The 22727-nt window shown below is 39.4% G+C and overlaps 1 non-coding gene across 1 annotated transcript; it reads left to right on the plus strand.

Annotated features, from left to right (window-relative positions):
• Window positions 1–20447: 20447 nt before the first annotated feature.
• Window positions 20448–20521, plus strand: Trnaa-cgc (transfer RNA alanine (anticodon CGC)). The gene has a single exon. It is a non-coding gene; the product is annotated as a tRNA-Ala (tRNA).
• The last annotated feature ends 2206 nt before the right edge of the window (window positions 20522–22727 follow it).

Raw genomic sequence — 22727 nt, forward strand, 5'->3', positions numbered from 1 at the left:
TTTAATTTTTAGATTTTTAATTGCTAATGTACAGTTGTTCTATATATTGACATGGTGTACTGTAACCAATAAGATTCAGTAAGAAATTTTTTTCAGTTCATTTTTATTTTTTAATTGACACATGAAATTCAATGTTTTTATGTAGAACCATGTGATGGCTTGATACTATTAATATTTTGTTAGAATGCTTATGATTTTATATATACAAAATCAAGTCATTTGCAAACAGGGATATTCTCACTGTCTTTCCAATATAGATGACTTAAATTTCTCTTTCTGCCAGGAACCAGCCCCAGCAACTCACAGGGTCCCCGAAGGATGGGTGGAGTCGGCGCAGAGGAATAACACAAACCCCTGGAGCAACTTGAAGCAAGTGCTGCTCAGATTTATTTTAGTTCTTCTTTTATAGTATTAAGTAAAGCAGGATTAAACAAGATACAAGCTATAGAGAAATTATCACAAAATTGTCATTAACCACACTTCCCTGCGGGTATCTAACACATAGCAGGTACATTAAGGTCAACTTTTTATATTTACTTGACACTGCTCACATTAGCGTATTACAGTGAAAGATATTTTCCTCTTTTCATCCTACTGGCCTTTGTTTGGAGTTTGTTGTGAGACCTATTGTCAGCATAATGACTCTATTTGATTTTAAGCTAATTTTACTGAACTGCTAAGCAAAACATGCACTAATCTTTAGCTTATATTATTATGTTTTTTATTTAACCTTAAAGGTCTACTCTGTTACCTAAACAAGTTCAGTTAAAACTAAATTAGGTTATTTATTACCAAACAATCAGTGTAAGTGCTTAATTTTTATCCTAATATTCTTTATGTTATTGGTTTATCCTCTACTTACTGTAATACATATGTGAGACCTAAGCCAGCATAAACTACTCATAACCAGTTAACATGCAATGAGGGCATTTGATCGTAAGATAATATTTTTCTAGTTGTTTGCTATGCTGTTTCTTTGTTCTCTAGTTCAACATTTCCAGGGTGGCCCTTGATGTCCGAGCCTTTGAAGGAAGGACAAACATTGGATATTTGTCCATTTTCCATTAATATTAATTATTCATTTACCATTTTCATTGTACCTTCCTGTACAGGGAAGAGGTGGATCTGTGGGAGGTGGGTCCTTATACTTATTTGCTTGTTTCCCTCTAGGTGGATACCACAAACATCCCCCAATCTTGTAAGCTAAGTAGGGCAGTCCTTGTACTGTGGGGACAAGAAGTCTTCTGTTCTGTTTGTCAGGTTGTTTTACTGGTAAAGTATTAAATGGGGCAGGTGTGGTCAGCATAGGAGCAAGCAATTCCTGTAACTCTAGTTTTCTGAAGAACTTCTCAAACTCTATACTTTTAGATTTATTATGTGTGATATTGGTACTTTTTAAAAGCATTCCTCATCCTCCCTCCCCCAAACTCCATAGACTCATTGAGGTTAAATTCTTATCACAACAATCCAGGGAATATGATTTGCACTTGCATAGTTATAAGTATGATAATTACAAGAAAACACCCAATTCCTAGGAGAGATGACAGCGGCAATTTCCTGGAATGGTGGTCTTGCCCTTCCCCATGCTCAGACCTCGTCGTCCAGCAGCATGGTGGAAACAGTCCCCACCATTTTTCCTAACTTAATTGTCTGGGCTACATAGTCCAATACAATATTGAACAGATATGGCTAGAGTGAGATCCATGACTTATTTCTAATGTTAGGGAGAAAATGGAGCTTTTCATCTAACATATGATACTTCATGAATTTTTGGTGGGTGCTCTTTTTAAGTGAAGTAGGTTCCCTTTTACACCTGATTTGTTCCATATTTTTAAAATTATGAATACATTTTAGACTCTGCATCTTTTGGGATATTTATGTGCTTTTCTCTTTTTTACTGTTCACTATTTTTGTATGTTGAGGCAAATTTTCATTTCTGACATACTTACCCTTAGTTTATAGTGCATAATTCTCTTTACGTATTTATGACATGTTTTACTGGTAATTTCCCGGTTTTTTTTTTTTTTACTTTATTTTCATAAGACATGTCGATGTATAATGTACCTTTCTTGAAATGTTTTTGCCTATTTGTGGTATCAAGATAAAGTGCCTCATAGGTTACATTGAGAAGTGACCTCTTCTCCACCATTACTTTGTTGTTGTAGTTTTTATTTACTTTTTTTGACATAGGGCCTCACTATGGTGCTAGGCTGGCCTAGAACTCCTGGACCCAAGTGACCCTCCTGCCTTAGTTTCCGTAGTAGCTGCAATTATAGGTGCATGCCACCACCCAGACATATTTTGTTTTGTTTTGTTTTTTGGACTTTTGTGGTGTGACTGTTGGACCCAGGGCCTTACACATGATAGGCAAGGCAAGAATTCTACTGCGGAACTACATCTCCACCCCTGCACTTAGCCGCTATTTACATTTTTAATAATTTGTCAGGTGCAGTGGCACATACCTGTAATTCCAGTGGCTTGGGAGGCTAAAGCAGGAGGATCACAAGTTCAAAGCCAGTCTCAGCAATTGAGGGAAGAAGCCCTGTCTTAAAATAAAAAAAATAAAAAGGGCTGGGAATTTGGTTCAGTGGTCAAGCACACCTGGGTTCAATCCTCCAGTACCAAAAAAAAAAAAAAATGATGGTAGTAACTTGAATTCTAACAATAATTAAGCGATCCTGGAACACTATCCTTACCAAGCTAGTTTAGACATCAGCCTTGGCTATGACATACGTGTTATAGCCAGAGAAATTTTGAGTAATGTGTTTTAAGCCACTAAGATATATGATAAATTGTTATGCAGCAATTTCATAAGAAGCATACCTGACAATAAATGAAATTTGGTATCCTTGATTAGATCCTGGAACCAAAAAATATATATAATTCAAAAACCCTGTAAAATACTAAGAAAGCCTGTGGTTCAGTTAATAACTCTTTACCACTGTCATTTTCTTAGTTTCCATAAATATGCTACTATTATAAAAGATGTTAATATTATGAGAAACTGAGGGGTGTACAGAACTCTTTTCTATGTGTGCATCTTTCCATAAATATAAAATTATGCAAATTTTTAAGAGAGCATCAAATTAGAACAAAAACAGGAAAAGGACTTAAAAAAAAGTGGGCTCAAGAGAGAAATAGACATGTAAGGAGAGGACAGAAATGCACTTCTCTGTCAGTCATTCCATTCCCAGGTACAGCTGCAACAGGAAGACACCATCAAGCTCCAGGGACTCTCCTCTTCCTTGTTTTTTGTCATGCACCTCACACCAAGTCACCAGCCTGTCAGTGACCACTTTTTCAAAAGATGGGTGTCTGTGAGTCAGGTACTCTAGGAAGCTCCATTTTCAGACATCACCTAAATGTCCACAGAATACAAAAGATCTTTGGAAGAAATTACTTCTGGACAATAGGAGCCAAGATTGAGAAATGTCAGTGACAGGGAGCATAAAGTCATATTCCTGTATTCAACAGAGTGTTTGCTTGGTACGGGTTTTCTTTTACATTTTCCAAAGACCATCCTTTGGGCAAACATTGTGATGACTAAGTTCTTTATTTTCTATGAATTCCATCAAAAATTCTTTGGAATCATGTATTCTGTTGACCATATTATGGAATTATATTCTTCATTTTCAAGCTCAAGACCTCAGAGTAGGCATCACTGTGGTCACAGGTAAACATAGTAGAAACAAAAATTTTAAATTATGGTAGCTTGTGACTGGGAATATAGCTCAGTAGAACATTAGGCTGGCATGTATAAAGCCCTGAGTTCAATCCCAAGTACCATGCCAAAAAGAAAAAAAATAATTGCTTAGGCCAGTCCCATCTCAAACAGTCCTGGAGATGAGTCTTTTACATAGCAGATTTTTGTGAAAGTGAAGGCAAATGAGTGATAGACAATGTTGGGGGCAGGTAGAGAAAGTTTAGTAGAAAAAAAAACTAAAAGAATTTTTAAAAGAGCAAGCATGATACAACATTCCTTCACCTCTTCATGCAGTGATTTATGAAATGGACACAGTAAATGATGACTGCACATGTGCTGGAAATAAGCAAAGAATCCCACAGCAGTAAGGACAGATGACTCATCCCACATAGCTTCCTATGCATGGCCACAGTGCTCTGTTGGGCAACACCAGGATTGGGTCCAGGAAGCATACCTACAAAGCCTATGGGGCCATGCATTCACTGTATTCTACGGTCACATAAAAAGTCAGGATCCTTGGTTTTATGGTTCATGATTATGGTGCATATAATCTGCAACACATTTGTATCTTGAAAGAAGTAACTCCTGTGTTCTGGATATCTTAAGTGAGAGAAATAGATGAAGTAGACCACAGTTCTCACTTCTGAGATCAGGATGGCAGATATTTAGGTGTTGTTATTTTAGGGATTTGTAATTTGAGAAACAGTCTCATCTCTCCAAGCTAATAGTATACTCTGTGAGATAGGAAAGTGCCATTTAAATTCCACTTGCAGGTGTTTGGGGCTGGGGTTGTGGCTCAGTGGTAGAGCACTTGCCTAGCATGTGTGAGACACTGGGTTCAATTCTCAGCACCACATGTGAATAAATGAGTAAAATAAGGATCTATCAACATCTAAAAAATGTTTAAAAAGAAAAGAAATACAGATGGTTATTCCATTCATTTCATTTTAACTATAGGTCCAATTATAGCTGAATTACAAATCTCCTTTTTTCATCAACTTTAATCTATATTTTCTACCCTATATAATGTATACTATAAATGTTATACTTCACCAAACTTTGCCTAAAGAGAGAGAAAGTGATGAAGAAAGGAATGAGGGATTAAATGAAGGAAAGGAGAAGAATGAAGAGAGGGGAGAGAGAAAGAAAGAAAAGGAAGAGAGGGGGAAGGAAGGAAGAAAAGGAAAGGAAAGAGAAAAAAGAAAATGTGAGAGCAAGAGAGCACAGGAAAGAAAGATGGAAAGAACAGAAGGAGAGACAGATGGAGGGAAGGGTATTGCCATCATTAGGCACAGTTAGATCTGAATCAGAAATGACCCAACTCAGATTGCCAAATGAGGGCCAGTGAGCTCTGAGTGCTCATGGTTAAGAGGATAGGTGATAGACATAATGTTGTACTAACATGGTGTCAAGGGCACAGAGGACACAGAACTGAGCACACAGCCCCACACATGACTGACAGCACAGAACAAGGGAATTTTTCACAACTACTAAACCATCTGTGAACAGATATACACAGTCTGGTCTAAACACCAGTATTCTCAGAATGATGCCACCATAAATATCCCAAAGTCAGACCATAATATGAGGCAAGAATCCACTACCTTGGTCCACACTATAACCAGAAGAAAGGGTCAAGTCCATATTTTAGGGACTGAGATCAGAATTTGCTACACACTTAATTCTTCCATCCAGGAGCCTGAAACTCTAGGAGAAAAGGCAGCTGTCATTGAAATCATGAATCTTTTCCACTTAGTATGTTCATGTGGGAACACCAAATCCCCTTACTGTGTCCTAGTAATCAAGGTAGAGTTGGTCAGAGTGCATAGGACAAGAGCAAAATGTTTTATGAAAAACATTATTCATCTACATCTTCAGAGGCTGACCATAAAGTTATTTGGATAATCATTGTCCATGTGATTAGAAAATGGAATGGGAAAGAAGAAAAAGATAGAGATGCAAATACTATATATTGAATAATTACTTTTGGAACACAGCTTACAAGATCAGTGTTTATTTTTTCTAAGACTAAGGTGGAACTTATTACAATTTGCTTTTCCAAAATGTCTAGAAAGCTATTCCAGTGAATATTTCTAAGAAATGTCTGTCATTTCTATCTTCCTTTTTGAGGTATTTCTGAATCACAGCTTATAAAAGCACCTTTCCACACATAAAACAGGAATTCCAGTAGCCATGTGATAACTGTAATATCTCTAACAGATAGATAGAACGTAAATGGAGTAAGTCAGTTTATATGAAAATACAAGCAGTAACAGACCAGACACAGCATATGAGCCACCTGATTTAACACTGGGAAATGGACAATCACAAAAAATGATGGATGAATTTGAAGCCAGAGTGCACATTTTCACATTTTCAAATTGTGATGCATATTAAAATTGGTATCATAAAAAATTGTTGGCCAGAAGGAAGTGATGGTGTGATTATCCTCACATATGCATGCATTCACTAGGTCTGGACACGTTCTATTACCTTCACCATTATCAAAACTTGGAGAGGTTCTCAGTATGTTGGATAGATCATATCACAGACAGACACATGGTACACACTCAAGAAATGTGAGTCAACCAAATCTTCTAATTAGATGATGACAGTGTAAGGAAAACTGTGGGAAAGATGAATTGATAAATGATTTGGAAGAATTTTATCTGAATGAGATATATCTTTGGAATACCTTTGTTATTTTATTTTGCTTGTTTTCCATCTTAGACAAGATGGAAATCATGGCAGTGATACAAGACAAAAAACCACATGTTGATTTCATATCCTTTGGCTATACATATAATGAATCATACGGTAATTTATTTTTTTAGGGATTTGAGGAATCACCATACCAGTTTCTATAATGAACATACTAATTTGCATCGCTACTAAATTTGTGCAACTGTTCCCTATTCTACATTTATATATATATATATATATATATATATATATATATATATATATGTGTGTGTGTGTGTATATATATATATATGTATATGTAGAATTTTTTCAACAATAAGATATAATACTAAATGATAAGAAATATTTGTGTCAGTTTGTTAAAGGGTTTATCCTTTCTTTGCAACATAAAATAATGATGTACTATGCAATTGATGCCAACTGGTAAGCACAATTAGTAGCATACATTATTTAACGGCAAGGATACAGTCTGAGTAATGTACATAGGCAATTTTGCCTTTGTAGGAACATCACAGAGGATACATACACACACTTAGATAGTATGACCTTACTACATTTTAGATCTGAAATGTCCCCAAAGGTCCTTGTGTTGAAGGCTTAGTCCCAGGCAGGTGCTACTGGGAGCTGGTGGAACCTAGTGGGAGGTCATTGGGGGGTGGGTCTTCAAAGGGGATTTGCGATCCCAGTCCCCTCCTCACTCTGTTTTTGTTTCACAGTCATGGAATAAGTTTTACTCTTCCACATTTCTCCTGCCACAAATTGCTGCCTTGCCCAAAGCAGCAGGGGCAATTCATCATGGTCTGGAACCTCTAAATCTGTGAGCTAAAACGAAACTATTCTCTTTACAAGTTAACTATTTCAGGTATTTTTTCTAGTAAATGGACAGCTGAAAAACACAGATTCACTATGGTCTAGCTGAAAGCACCCAGAAACCACTCCAGATGCCGGAACTCATGCAAGAGATTTTATTAAGCAGACAGGCAGAGTGTCTGTGGTGTGGGGGAGGAGAATAATGGCAGCAGCAAAATAGCAGATCTGATGCCAATATTCCTCCTTTTTAGTTTTTATAGATGGGGGTGCAGGGGACAATGGTCTTTCTTCTGTAGCTTCTTCATGCTGGTTAGGGGTGAAGAGTCTCATTCCTGTAAAAAAGATTAGGGAGGGCTTTAGGTGGGAGCAGAGTTTTTGGAGCTGGAGGTGTCAATAGTGAATCACAAGTCTCAGCTTTGGGTGTCAGAGCAGGTAGTCTTGAAGGAGAAGCAGTTGATTGGCCAATTGGTTGGTGAACTTGTGTATCTGATCATGTAGGAACTTCTGAGGGCAATTTAGTAGGCTTGGTCCTGTTTAGGAAGATCTGTAGACCTTACAACCAAAAATTTCTAACTCTGGAAGTTACTCTTAACTGTTATCAGGCACTTCTGCCTAAGAATCTCTTTAGTAGCCTCCAGTCTTACTTATTTTGGTTCTAACATAAGTGTACATCTTAAGTTACGTTTAACTATTGTTTCTTCTTTCAAATGCCCAGAAATGGCTGTGTTTTGGTTTTTTTTTTTTTTTATTTTTTTACGTTTACATAGGGTAATGATGTTTATTATATTTTTCCCCTCCCCCCCACCCCTCCCACCCCTCCCACCCCTCTTTTCCCTCTACACAGTCCTTCTTTCCTTCATTCTTACTGCTCTCCTTAGCCTAACTCTAAACCTAACCCTAAACCTAATGCTAACCCGTCCCACCCCCCATTATATGTCCTCATCCGCTTATCAGCAAGATCATTCGTCCTTTAGTTTTTTGAGATTGGCTTATCTCACTTAGCATGATATTCTCCAATTTCGACCATTTGCCTACAAATGCCATAATTTTATCATTCTTCATTGCGGAGTAATATTCCATTGTATAAATATGCCACAGTTTCTTTATCCATTCATCAACTGAAGGGCATCTAGGTTGGTTCCACAATCTGGCTATGGTGAATTGAGCAGCAATGAACATTGATGTGGCTGTATCTCTGTAGTATGCTGATTTTAAGTCCTTTGGGTATAGGCCAAGGAGTGGGATAGCTGGGTCAAATGGTGTTTCCATTCCAAGCTTTCTGAGGAATCTCCACACTGCTTTCCAGAGTGGCTGCACTAATTTGCAACCCCACCAGCAATGTATGAGTGTTCCTTTTTCACCACATCCTCGCCAACACCTATTGTTGCTTGTATTCTTGATAATCACCATTCTAATTGGGGTGAGATGAAATCTTAGGGTAGTTTTGATTTGCATTTCCCTTATTACTAGGGATGTTGAACATTTTTTCATATATCTGGTGATTACTTGTACATCTTCTTCTGTGAAGTGTCTGTTCATTTCCTTAGCCCATTTGTTGATTGGATTATTTGTATTCTTCGTGTAGAGTTTTTTGAGTTCTTTATAGATTCTGGAAATTAGCACTCTATCTGAGGTATGGTTGGCAAAGATATTCTCCCACTCTGTAGGCTCTCTCTTCACATTTCTGATAGTTTCCTTTGCTGAGAGAAAGCTTTTTAGTTTGAATCTATCCCAGTTGTTTATTCTTGCTTTTATTTCTTGTGCTATGGGAGTCCTGTTAAGGAAATCTGATCCTGAGCCAACAAGTTGAAGATTTGGACCTACTTTTTCTTCTATAAGATGCAGGGTCTCTGGTCTGATTCCGAGGTCCTTGATCCATTTTGAGTTGAGTTTTGTGTAGGGTGAGAGATAGGGGTTTAGTTTCATTCTATTGCATATAGTTTTCCAGTTTTCCCAGCACCATTTGTTGAAGAGGCTATCTTTTCTCCATTGCATATTGTTGGAACCTTTGTCTAGTATGAGAAAATTGTATTTATTTGGGTTTGTGTCCATGTCCTCTATTCTGTACCATTGATCTACCTGTCTATTTTGGTACCAATACCATGCCGTTTTTGTTACTATTGCTTTGTAGTAGAGTTGAAGATCTGGTATTGCAATACCCCCTGCTTCGCTCTTGCTACTGAGGATTGCTTTAGCTATTCTAGGTTCTTTATTCTTCCAGATGAATTTCATAATTGCTTGCTCTATTTCTGCGAGGTACATCATTGGGATTTTAATTGGAATTGCATTGAATCTGTATAGAACTTTAGGTAGTATAGCCATTTTGACGATATTAATTCTGCCTATCCAGGAACATGGGAGATCTTTCCATCTTCTAAGGTTTTCTTGAATTTCTTTCTTTAGTGTTCTGTAGTTCTCATTGTAGAGGTCTTTCACCTCTTTTGTGAGATTGATTCCCAAGTATTTTATTTTTTTCGATGCTATTGTGAATGGGGTAGTTTTCCTAATTTCTCTTTCTGAAGATTCATCACTTATGTATAAAAATGCATTGGATTTATGAGCATTGATCTTGTAACCTGCTACTTTACTGAATTCACTTATGAGTTCTAAAAGTTTTCTGGTGGAATTTCCAGGTTCCTCTAAATATATAGTCATGTCATCAGCGAACAGGGATAGTTTGAGTTCTTCTTTTCCTATTCGTATCCCTTTAATTTCTTTGGTTTGTCTGATTGCTCTGGCTAGAGTCTCAAGGACGATGTTGAATACAAGCGGTGAAAGAGGGCATCCCTGCCTTGTTCCAGTTTTTAGGGGGAACGCTTTCAGTTTTTCACCATTTAGAATGATATTGGCCATGGGCTTAGCATAGATGGCCTTTATAATGTTTAGGAATGTTCCCACTACCCCAATTTTTTCTAGTGTTTTGAGCATGAAGGGATGCTGTATTTTATCAAATGCTTTTTCTGCATCTATTGAAATAATCATGTGATTCTTAACTTTAAGTCTGTTGATATGGTGAATGACATTTATTGATTTCCGAATGTTGAACCAACCTTGCATCCCTGGGATAAAACCCACTTGATCGTGGTGCACTATCTTTTTAATATATATTTGTATGCGATTTGCTAAAATTTTGTTGAGAATTTTTGCATCGATGTTCATTAAGGATATTGGTCTGAAATTTTCTTTCCTTGATGTGCCTCTGTCTGGTTTAGGTATCAGGGTGATATTGGCTTCATAGAACGAGTTTGGTAGGGTTCCCTCCTCTTCTATTTCATGGAATAGTTTGAGGAGTATTGGAATGAGCTCTTCTTTAAAGGTTTTGTAGAACTCGGCTGAGAACCCATCTGGTCCTGGACTTTTCTTTGTTGGTAGGCTTTTGATGACCTCTTCTATTTCATTGCTTGAAATTGGTTTATTTAAGTTGTGTATGTCCTCCTCGTTCAGTTTAGGTAGTTCATATGTCTCTAGAAATTTGTTGATGTCTTCAAGGTTTTCTGTTTTGTTGGAGTATAGATTTTCGAAATAGCTTCTAATTATGTTTTGTATTTCACTCGTGTCTGTTGTGATGTTTCCTTGTTCATTCCGAATTTTAGTAATTTGAGTTTTCTCCCTCTTTCTCTTTGTTAGTGTGGCTAAGGGTTTATCAATTTTATTTATTTTTTCAAAGAACCAACTATTTATTTTATTAATTTTTCCGATTGTTTCTTTTGTTTCGATTTCGTTGATTTCGGCTCTGATTTTAACTATTTCCTGTCTTCTACTACTTTTGGTATTGGTCTGCTCTTCTTTTTCTAGTGCTTTGAGCTGTAGTGTTAAGTCGTTTATTTGTTGATTTCTACTTCTTTTTTTGAATACACCCCATGAAATAAATCTTCCTCTAAGTACTGCTTTCATAGTGTCCCAGAGATTTTGATATGATGTGTCTTTGTTCTCGTTTACTTCTAAGAATTTTTTTATTTCCCTCCTGATGTCTTCTGTTATCCATTCATCATATAATAGTGTATTATTTAGTCTCCAGGTATTGGAGAAGTTTCTTTTTTTTATTCTGTCATTTATTTCTAATTTCAATCCATTATGATCTGATAGAGTACAAGGTAGTATCTCTATCTTCTTGTATTTACTAACAGTAGCTTTGTGGCATAAAATATGGTCTATTTTAGAGAAGGATCCATGTGCTGCTGAGAAGAAAGTGTATTCATTCTTTGTTGGATGGTATATTCTATATATGTCCGTTAAGTCTAAATTGCTGATTGTGTTGTTGAGATCTATAGTTTCTTTATTCAATTTTTGTTTGGACGATCTATCCAGTGGTGAGAGAGGTGTGTTAAAATCGCCTAGTATTATTGTGTTGTGGTCTATTTGATTTCTGGAATTGAGAAGGATTTGTTTGACGTACGTGGATGAGCCAATGTTCGGGGCATAGATATTTATGATTGTTATGTCTTGCTGATTTATGCTTCCCTTAAGCAGCATGTAATGTCCTTCTTTATCCCTTCTGACTAGTTTTGGTTTGAAGTCCACATTATCTGAGATGAGGATGGATACTCCAGCTTTTTTGCTGTGTCCGTGTGCATGGTATGTTTTTCCCCATCCTTTCACCTTTAGTCTATGGGTGTCTCTTTCTATGAGATGAGTCTCTTGCATGCAGCATATTGTTGGATTTTTCTTTTTAATCCAATCTGCCAGTCTGTGTCTTTTGATTGATGAATTCAGGCCATTAACATTCAGGGTTATTATTGTGATATGATTTGTATTCCCAGTCAATTGACTCATATTTGTTTTTGACATGATTTGGTTTCTCCTTTATTTGGCTATTCCTTTAGGCTAGCGCCTCCTGTTGCTGATTTGCATCATTGTTTTTCATCTCTTCCTCATGGAATATTTTGCTGAGAATGTTCTGTAATGCTGGCTTTCTTTTTGTAAATTCCTTTAGCTTTTGTTTATCATGGAAGGATCTTATTTCATCGTCAAATTTGAAGGTAAGTTTTGCTGGGTATAAGATTCTTGGTTGGCATCCATTTTCTTTCAGGGCTTGGTATATGTTGTTCCAGGCCCTTCTAGCTTTTAGGGTCTGGATTGAAAAATCTGCTGATATTCTTATTGGTTTCCCTCTGACTGTAATTTGATTCTTTTCTCTCGCGGCCTTTAAAATTCTGTCTTTATTTTGTATGTTAGGTATTTTCATAATAATGTGCCTTTGTGTGGGTCTGTTGTAATTTTGTATGTTTGGAGTTCTATAAGCCTCTTGTACTTGGTTTTCCATTTCATTCTTCAGATTTGGGAAATTTTCTGTTATTATTTCATTGAATAGATTGTTCATTCCTTTGGTTTGTTTCTCTAAGCCTTCCTCAATCCCAATAATTCTCAAATTTGGCCTTTTCATGATATCCCATAGTTCTTGGAGATTCTGTTCATGATTTCTTACCATCTTCTCTGTTTGTTCAACTTTGTTTTCAAGGTTAAATATTTTGTCTTCAATGTCTGAGGTTCTGTCTTCCAGGTGTTCTATCCTATTGGTTATGCTTTCTATGGAGTTTTTAACTTGGTTTATTGTTTCCTTCATTTCAAGGATTTCAGTTTGGTTTTTTTTCAGTATCTCTAACTCTTTATTGAAATGATCTCTTGCTTCCCGTATTTGGTCTTTTAACTGTTGGTTGGTGCGATCATTTAATGCCTGCATTTGCTCTTTCATCTCCTCCTTCAATGCCTGCATTTGCTCTTTCATCTCCTCATTAGCTTCCCTGATCGTTTTAATTACATACATTCTGAACTCCCTTTCTGACATTTCTTCTGCTGTGCTGTCATTGGGTTTTATTGATGTAGTATCTAGGTTTGTTTGGGACATTTTCTTCCCTTGTTTTCTCATAATGGTCAGTTGTCAGTGGGACCCTGAGATATTGCAGTTTTCCACTATTGGCTTATAGTGTCCCAGTAGATTTCCAGTGTATCACCTCCCAGCCTTCAGTAGCCTGATGTCTTGGAGGAATCTGATAAAGCAGCTCATTCGAAGAATACTGCCCCTAGCCCCCTACTGGTTCCACGTTTTGGAACTGGCTCTGTGCGGAAATGCTCTCACTGTGGGCCTGCACCGTGCAGCTGGCCGTGTGGGAAGAGCCCACTGCCGGAGTGTGGAAGACTACCTTGGGAAGACTCAAGCTGCCCTGCCCGGCTCTGCTAAGCCACCTCTATCTGGGCCTGCCACCCGGGCTGAGCTTTACCCAGTGGGCAGACTCACCCGTGGCTCTATTTCAGTCCGAGTCTCTCTATGCCTCCCCCTCTTAGCTCCTGGGTTCTGGAGCGACCGGGGGTGCAGTCTCCCTCTAGGCCGCCATCTTGGATCTCCCCGTGAAGAGAGCCCGCAGCCGGAGTGGGCAGAGCCGCCTGAAGAGGTCTCTGGCTGCCCTGCCCTTATCCCTGAGGCTGCTTGCAGATCGAGGCTCTCCGCTGGTTCTTTGCAGGAGTACACTGCACTGCAGTGGCTCCGGGACTCGGAGCCTGCTCTGTTCAGAAAGGCTCTCACTAGCGGGCCAGTTCCATTCCAAGAACCTGGAGAAGCTGGCTGTGTGGGCGGGGCCCACCGCCGGAGTGCGCAGGGCTGCCTGTGGATGACTCTAGCTGCCCTGCCTGGCTCCGATAAGCCACCTCTATCTGGGCCTGCCACCCGGGCCGAGCTTTACCCAGTGGGCAGACTCACCCGTGGCTCCACTTCAGTCCGAGTCTCTCAATGCCTCCCCTTCTTAACTCCTGGGTTCTGGAGCAACTGGGGGTGCAGTCTCCCTCTAGGCCGCCATCTTGGATCGCCCCGTGAAGAGAGCCCGCCTGTGTTTTGGTTTTAACTGTTTTGTTAGGTGTTCAAGATCAAGCTGGTCTAATTGACCTTGTTCTTATCTGTTGTTAAGGATCAGCTGAGTTCCCACAGGGGTTACTCATGGAGAACTTGAGAGCAGCTTCTTATCTCCTTTAGTGCCATTCATTAGGTAGTCTCCTTGATGAGGTGGCTTCCTTCAGAAGCATCAGGGATGTCTCCCTGTTTCAGTGACCCTCCTCTATGCAGCAGGTGCACTGATTGGCTTCTCATCCTCTAGTGGTCTCATCAATTTCCCTGATTGCGAGGCCATGTGGCCCAGAGTTGCAAAGCTCCTTAGAGAAGCTCTCCCATCCCTTGGATTCAGGCTGACTCTAAAGTTAATCTTAAACATCTAGCAAGCCAGTCTCACCAGTCATAAAGTAAGGGTCCTGGACTTTAACTTTAATGTTTATGACTTTACAATTATTTACCCCCTTTTATTTAATTGGGGTCTATATTGTCTGTCTTGTATGTGATGGCTTATTATCTCAAATTAATTTAGGTAGTTTATTCTTGAAGAAGTACTTCTGCAAAGCATTAATCAGGCAACAGTTATAGAGTTTACAAGGAAAATACAAAATGAAATTAACAACAGTAAAAAATTTAGTTTGTGTAATAGCTATCTTGAATTTTGACTGAGCTATACATTATATCCCCTGAGGAGACAGCCAAGGGGGTGGGGTTGCAGAGAATCTTAGATTGGGCAGAACCCATGATTAAGAGTTCTCAGGAACCTGGAGGGAAACAGGAGAGGAAGGGGCATCCCCATAACCTCTCTGATTTCCCATGTAGGAGCAGACCATAAGTGAGGGTGGTCACCATCCCTGACAGGTCTGCAGCTGAAGCCAAGGGAGACCCTGACCCAGCACTGGAGTTTTCAGAGAGAGAGAGAGAGAGAGAGAGAGAGAGTGTTCAAGGTCACCATAGAAGAGCTCTGAGGACTCACCACCAGTAGAGGGAAGACTGTCCAGAGTTGAATTCTATGGTGGGCAAGGAGGTTGGCAACAGCAAGAGGCAGAAACATCCCATGGTGGATATTGGCCAGGGAGGAGGGGGCACGGTCAAGGCAGCTCGGATTCCCATGAGGGGAGAACCAGTGGGAAATGACTGTGGATTCCATGCCAGGTTTCATCACAGGAAGACTTTCCTACCCAGAAACATTTTCCTCTCCCTTCTACTAAGTATATTTCCATACCTAGACCCTTTTATTTTTCTTTCCTATATGTTGACCCCTTTTTGTTCACATTCTGAAACAACTCTTATGAAATTTCTGAATTTAGATAAATTACTCCATTTTAATAAAATGAAATATTTTGTTATGTACAGTACTCTAATTGCAACAGTTGAAATTTTTGGATCCCTTTGTATATAACCTTGTTTTTAGTGATGACACAAAGCAATTTTACCAATCCATGAAACCGCCAATAATGTTTAATTTAAGTATCTTACCCCATGGAATTTAAGGAATTAGCATTTTAACTTTGTAAATTAATCAGATGTCTCTAACAAACACATTTGAGTAATCCCATACATGTCAAATCTACTGATTTTACTGTAAAAACCAAGATATCAGACAAGTGTATAGTGACAAGTGAATAGATCTGCCATCTCTCCTGTGGAAGAAAAGTCCTAGAAACAATTGATATTAGACATTTTATAGATATATATTTTACTTTCATTTGTTTACCCAATTTAAATTGAACCTTTTAGATCACATTAATTAAGGTATTTGGATCCATTTTTTAAATTTTAATTTTATGAGCACTGTTATTTATGTCAATTTTATCATGTACATACATAGACAACATGACATTAGACGACACAATATACACATAACACAAAAGCAAAGGCCTTGTAGCCTTTCATAGGTGAATATCCATTGCAATGTAACAGATGTTTAAAAATAACTCTAGAGTTCAGTAAAAATAGAACTGATATGTAGGATCAAAATTGTGAGCTTGAAAAATAAGGAAAACAAAACAAGAGTCCTAGAAGAAAAAATGATAATGGCTATTAATTATAACATGAGAGAGTAGAAAGGGAAAGGCAGAGAGAAGGGGTGGGGGAGGGGAGGAGAAGTGGGGAGAGAGAGAGAGAGAGAGAGAGAGAGAGAGAGAGAGAGAGAGAGATTGAGAGAGAGAGAGAGAGAGAGAGAGTTCTGTGTTGCAGCCCGGGAGAAGTTTAAAATGGACACTTTTTTTCTTCAGTCTCAGATTGGTCCCTCACTGAATCTGCTGCAGTCTACATTCCAATGTAGGCTTCAGCAAGGCTAGGCACAGGAAATTACCTAGGGCTTTTTAACCATTTTCCCTGGTTGGTAATCACGTCAGGTTTGGATGCAGAAAATTATGAAACATTATCTCCCACTACTTTTGAGGAATGGAGTTCTATATCATACTCCTTACTGCAACATGGCACTGACTGTTCAGCTGGTTAGGGTTACTTCCTCCACACCAGTCACCTCCAGTTGAGGGACTAGAACATGTGCATGGGGTCTTGTGGCAGCAGGACTGGGTGGGCTGGGCAGAGGAATGGAAGCAGAAACAGAACAGGGCAAAGGAGATGGAGAAGCAGGGACCAGAGGGGCCTCTGCCACAGCAGACCGGTATGGGGCTGATTTGTTAGCTGAGTCAAAGTCAAAGGAGGAGGAGGGTTAAGAGGGGGGGAAGAAGCCAAAAGGGGGCATTTGGGTTTGCAGGAAGAGCGAAGAAGTGCAAGGAAGAAAAGACTTGAAGATAAGGAATCCCTTTCCATCTGCCAGCTCACTCACAGAAGTTGTGTGACATTACGTGGTCATTTTGGATTGATTATCTGAAGGATAAGTTTTGGTGGTTTTAGGCCTGGGGTCAGGTAAATGGGTTTAAGATTGTCTAGTAGACACCCCAGGGGTGAATCTGCCAGAATGGAGGACCCAGATCCAGTGGTGGAGACTGATACAGTCAAGTGTCCAGGATGTCCCGAGGTCACAGACTAGTTGGCTGGAGACAAGAAGGCAGCACAGTGATGAGGTCATCACCCAAGATCAGTGTGTGCCGGGCAAAAGCCGAGAGAGTTGAGGACCTGACGTCAGGATTTTCAAGAGCAAGCATGAAGAGGAGCCTCTACCCTGAGAATCTCCACCATAAAGATCAGGGACCCACCCATCAGATAAGGTCAGCTAAGGGGGCCAGCTGTAACTGTAAAAGTTGTGGCTGGGGAACAACCCCCACTCCTCAACCGCATTGAGGGTGCTGGACAATCATGGTCATATCTCAGGTCAGCAGGGTGTTTAAGCCAACCTAGGGGAAGACTTACCAATCTGAAGCCCGTGTCTGGATGTGGAGGAGAGCGTCTGGGTAAATGGAAGGTGAGACCAGCGTCTCAGGGGTCTAGGGCGACAGATGGGATTCCACCCACCTAAGTGGTGGTAGAAGATCCCATCCAAGTCACAGCACCAATGAAAGCACCCAGAAACTACTCCAGACATGGGAACTCACTCAAGAGATTTTATTAAGCAGCCAGGCAGAGTGTCTGTGGGCAGGGTGAGAGAGAGAGAGAAAATGAGAGAGAGAGAGAGCAAGAGAGGGAGCAAGAGTGAGGAGGAGAGAGAGAAAATAGCAGGGGAGCTATTCTTACATAATGGAATTTCGCAGGCTAATAACAATGGACCAATGGCTAGTGAGGAAGCTCACAGGCTAACAATCTGGACCAATTACTGGCTAGGAAGTTCGCAGGCTGACAATCTGGGTTGTAAAGTGGTGTATGGGGGGAGAATAATGGCGGCAGCAAAGTAGCGGATCTGATACCAGTACTAACCTGTTCTTCCTAGGTAATAAACCCATTCATCCTTTTACTGTACTGAAAACTGTAGGCAGTTGGAACAAATGGAAAATACCTGTTTTTTAAAATATGTCTAGACATATAAATGGTGCAGTAAAAATACTGTAAAAAGATAATGGCAAAAGTCGATAGGGTACTTCACATGAATGGAGCTTGCAGGACTGGAAGTTTCCCCGGGTGAGTCACTGAGAGTGTGAATGAATGTGGTGACCTGGGTTACTGCTGGGCACTACTGTGTATGTTACACACACTGTACATTCAGGCTACACTACGTTTATTTTTTCAAAAGCATTTTCCTTTCTTCAGTGACAAATTAATCTTAGTTTAATAGAATTCTTTAAAGTAATAAACATATTTTTAAAATTTTTTATTGTAAACACATGGGATACATGATGTTTCTCTGTTTGTACATGGAGTAAAGACATACCATTTGTGTAATCATAAATTTACATAGGATAATGTTGTTTGATTCATTCTGTTATTTTTTTCCTTCCCCCACCCCTCCCACCCCTCTTTTCCCACTATACAGTCCTTCCTCCATTCTTACCCCCCTCCCTAACCCTAACTCTAACCCTAACACTAACCCCTCCCACCTCCCATTATGTGTCACCATCCACTTATCAGCGAGATAATTCGTCCTTTGGTTTTCTGAGATTGGCTTATCTCACTTAGCATGATATTCTCCAGTTTCATCCATTTGCCTGCAAATGCCATAATTTTATCATTCTTTATGGCTGAGTAATATTCCATTGTGTGTGTGTATATATATATATATATATATATATACACACCACAGTTTCTTTATCCATTCATCAATTGAAGGGCATCTAGGTTGGTTCTACCATCTGGCTATTGTGAATTGAGCAGCTATGAACATTGATTCTTAATTTTATCAATTTTATCAGCCAAATATTGATTCTTAATTTTATCATTCTTTATGGTTGAGTAATATTCCATTGTATATATTGGTGAGGATGTGGTGAAAAAGGTACACTCATACATTGCTGGTGGGGTTGCAAATTAGTGCAGCCACTCTGGAAAGCAGTATGGAGGTTCCTCAGAAAGCTTGGAATGGAACCACCATTTGACCCAGATATCCCACTCCTTGGCCTATACCCAAAGGACTTAAAGTCAGCATACTACAGAGATACAGCCACATCAATGTTCATAACTGCTCAATTCACAATAGCCAGATTGTGGAACCAACCTAGATGTCCTTCAATTGATGAATGGATAAAGTAATAAACATATTTTTTTAACTTTTTGACTTTTTTATATTAACACTTATTAAGCACAAAACACATTTACACCTGTACAAAATATTGTCTTTCTTCATACCTTTATTCTATAGGTGTGTGTATATGCACACACACATATATATGTATATGTGTATGTATATGTATAGTTGAAAAAGATCTAGACCTGTACAGTGTCAAGATCAACAATATCACTGTCTTCCACCTCACTGTAAGATCTTCAGGGACAATAATATTCATGGAACTGCCATCTCCTATGATAACAATCCTTCTGGAACACCCTCTGAGGGGCCTGCCTGAGACTGTTCTTAATCAGACTTGTTTTTGTTTGTTTGTTTGTTTGTTTGTTTGTTTTTCAGGTGAGAGAGGGACCAGCATAAGGAAAAGGGAAAATGTCCTTCTGGACCTTGGCTCGTGGCATGATAGCAGACACTAGAAGACTTGATGTGTTCCATCCTCAACCAATGTCACACTGCATCATTGAGGTCAGGGTGCCCTGTATGTGTTCTCTTGAACAGCTACAGTAACTTTTCTTTAGCAGAGGGTAAAATACTTGAGTTGAATGCCAATTAACATTCCCACCCTGCAAGTAACCAATAAAATGAGCTCCCTTCTTTCTTTCAGGGAACCGGCCTGATTGTTGTCTTCTCAGAGCTGTCTCTCCCTTCCTAAATTGTAAGCCCCAATTAAAACCTTGCCTGTATGTTCACTTGCCTGATTCAGTTTTCTTTCCACTGTCTTCCAGGTCAAAAGATCTGAGCATCTGCCATCATTTGGGTGACTCTCCAGGGACACTGCAACACGAACATAGGGCAGGACCTCCTTGGCTCGGGATAAGGAACAACGAGACTACCTGAATCTTCTTTTCTTCCAAATAGTCAAGGCAAGGGGTGAGCCTCCAGGTCTCTCTAGCCCACTTTTTCCACTGTCTTGCATCAGGGCTTCCCCACCCCTCCCTTGTCCTGTAGGTAGGACTCACTTTCCTTTCCCCATTTTGTTGCTTCTATTTTTCTCCTTCTCTTTCTTTTTTTCTCTCTCCCCCTCTTCCTCCTGTTTTCCAGTCCCTATGATATGAAGAGGCCTCAATAAATAAAATGGGTCACAGGAGGTTCTCGCCAGGGCTGGATAACTCTGATAGCGACAAATCAGAAACCAGGAATGTTTCTCCTGAAGTAGTTGCCAGGTCCACATAGAAAAGAGGACTTGAGACTTCTGATGCATGCAGAGATGTGATGTTGGAGTCCCCTGCACATTTTGTTTTCTGGGGAAAGAAGTCATTTATTCTTCTTTCTATTTAAAAAAATGGGGCTGGGGATATAGCTCAGTTGGTAGAACGTTTGCCTCGCAAGCACAAGGCCCTGGGTTCAATCCCCAGTACTGCAAAAAAATAAAATTAAATATTTAAAATTAAAAAATGGTTGGCACTGAAAGTACTAGGACCCCATCATCAGAAGCAGATGACTCACTCCTGCAAGCCCCACCTTCTCCAAGACCTAATTAAGTGTCATCTGACCCTCCTCCTGCCCCTGATGCTTTCCCTGACACTGCCACTGAATGGCAACAGTGACTTTCTGCCCCACCACTCTATCTTCAGAGACCAGCTCTGACCTCTCCTGGGAGGCTTCCTTCTAGGATGAAATTAGAACCAGCTGGGTTTTTTTTCTTTCCTCCTTGGAGAAAATTATCTAATGGAGAAGGAAGTCTCACTAGTGAGTATGCCCTCTTTTCTTCTCTGGAGTATGTGTACCCTCCTTCCCTAAAAGATTTAGGACTATGCCAGAAAAAGGTCCAGGATGAAATTTTAAAGTTAAGCTTTCTTTTTCCATAATCTGGCAAGATGTGATGTGAGTACTGGCTTCTTGATGCACTGCACTGGAGAAGGTTAGAATGATTGCTAATGCAAGGGAAGTTGTTACTTAGGGCTAGAGAATCATACTAGCAAACATTGATTAAGCCTACCTGTATTGGAGCTAAGGGAGACCTGTAGGCCTTAAACTGACTAAAAACTTATAACTCTGGCAGTTTCTCTTGATAGTCATCAGGCATTTTTGTCTAAGAATCTTTTTTGTCATCATCAGTTTTACTTATTTTGGGGGGCTAACACAAGTGTACATCTCAACTTACATTAAAATAACTACTCTTTTGTTTTTAAAATGTCCAGGAATGACTGTGTTTTGGTTTTAACCATTTTACTAGGTGTTTAAGACCAAGCTGGTCAAATTGACCTTGTTTCTGTCTGCTGTTAAGAGTCAATTGAGGGGATGCGGATATAGCTTAGTTGGTAGAGTGCCTACCTTGCATGCACAAGGCCCTGGGTTCAATCCCCAGCACCACAGAAGAAAAAAAAAAAAAAAAAAAGACTCAATTGAGTTTGCACAGGGGTCACTCATGGGGAACTTGAGAGCAGCTTCTTAGCTCCTTTAGTGTCATTCACTACGTAGGGTCTCCTTGATGAGGTGGCTTCCTTTAGAAGCATTAGGAATGTCTCCCTTTTCCGGGGACCCTCCTCTGCAACAGGTACATCGATTGGCTTTTTATCCTCTAGTGGTCTCATCAGTCTCCCTGATCGGAAGGTCGTGGGGCCCAGAGTTGCAAAGCTCCTTAGAGAAGTTCTCTTGCTCCCTGGGTTCAGGCTGACTCAGAGGGAAAGAGCCAAATATTGATTCTCTTGGTCCCTTTATCTTAATCACAATCTTTAAGTCTTGATCTTAAACATCCAACAAGTCAGTCTCACCAGTCATAAAGTAAGAGTACTGGGTTTTAACTTTAATGTCTATGACTTTACAGTCATTTACCCATTTTTATTTAATTGGAGTCTATATTATCTGTCCTAGAGATGATTGCTTATTATCTCAAATTAATTCAGATTGTTCTTGAAGCAGTACCTCTGTAAAACATTAATCAGTCAACAGTTACAGAGTTTACAAGGAAAATACAAAATGGAATTAACAACAGTAAAAACATATTTAGTTGTGTAATAGCTATCTTAAATTTTGACTGAGATGGATATGCGATCCCCTTTCTGCACAGCAGTGTTTGTAAGATAGGGAGTGATGCTATTCCAACAAGGACCCCAAATGGGATTATAGCCAAGGGTTCACAATAGGAGGTAAATGAGACACTTCATCACCTGCTTAGCCAAGGACCTGAAAAGATACATAATTAAACCTGCAAATCACAACAAATTCAGCTGTATTCCTAATCAGAAACAGGCTGACAGAAACTTATAGAAAACATACTAATAGAGTGCTACCTAATCAGAAAGAATAGACCCTGATGACCATGAATTTCATTACTAGTCAGCTCTGGACAACGAGGAAAAACTTACAAACATTAGAACAGGGTCATAAAACTCCTGTTGCTCGTCTGGTTAATGAGACCTTTAAAGTGCTTTATAGAGAAAGGGCAGAGGAAGCAAATTAGGATAGATGACTGGCACAAGCAAAAAAAAAAAAAAAAAGAAAAGAAAAAGAAAAAAAAAGAAAGAAAAAAGAAAAAAAAGGCTTTTTTTTTTTTTTTTTTTCCCCAATGTGCCTACTCCATCTAGGTGACCTTAGGAAAGAGCTCTCCCAGAGGTTTGGAAATCACC

The sequence above is a fragment of the Sciurus carolinensis genome, chromosome 2, assembly GCF_902686445.1.
Source record: "Sciurus carolinensis chromosome 2, mSciCar1.2, whole genome shotgun sequence".
Lineage (NCBI taxonomy): Eukaryota > Metazoa > Chordata > Mammalia > Rodentia > Sciuridae > Sciurus > Sciurus carolinensis.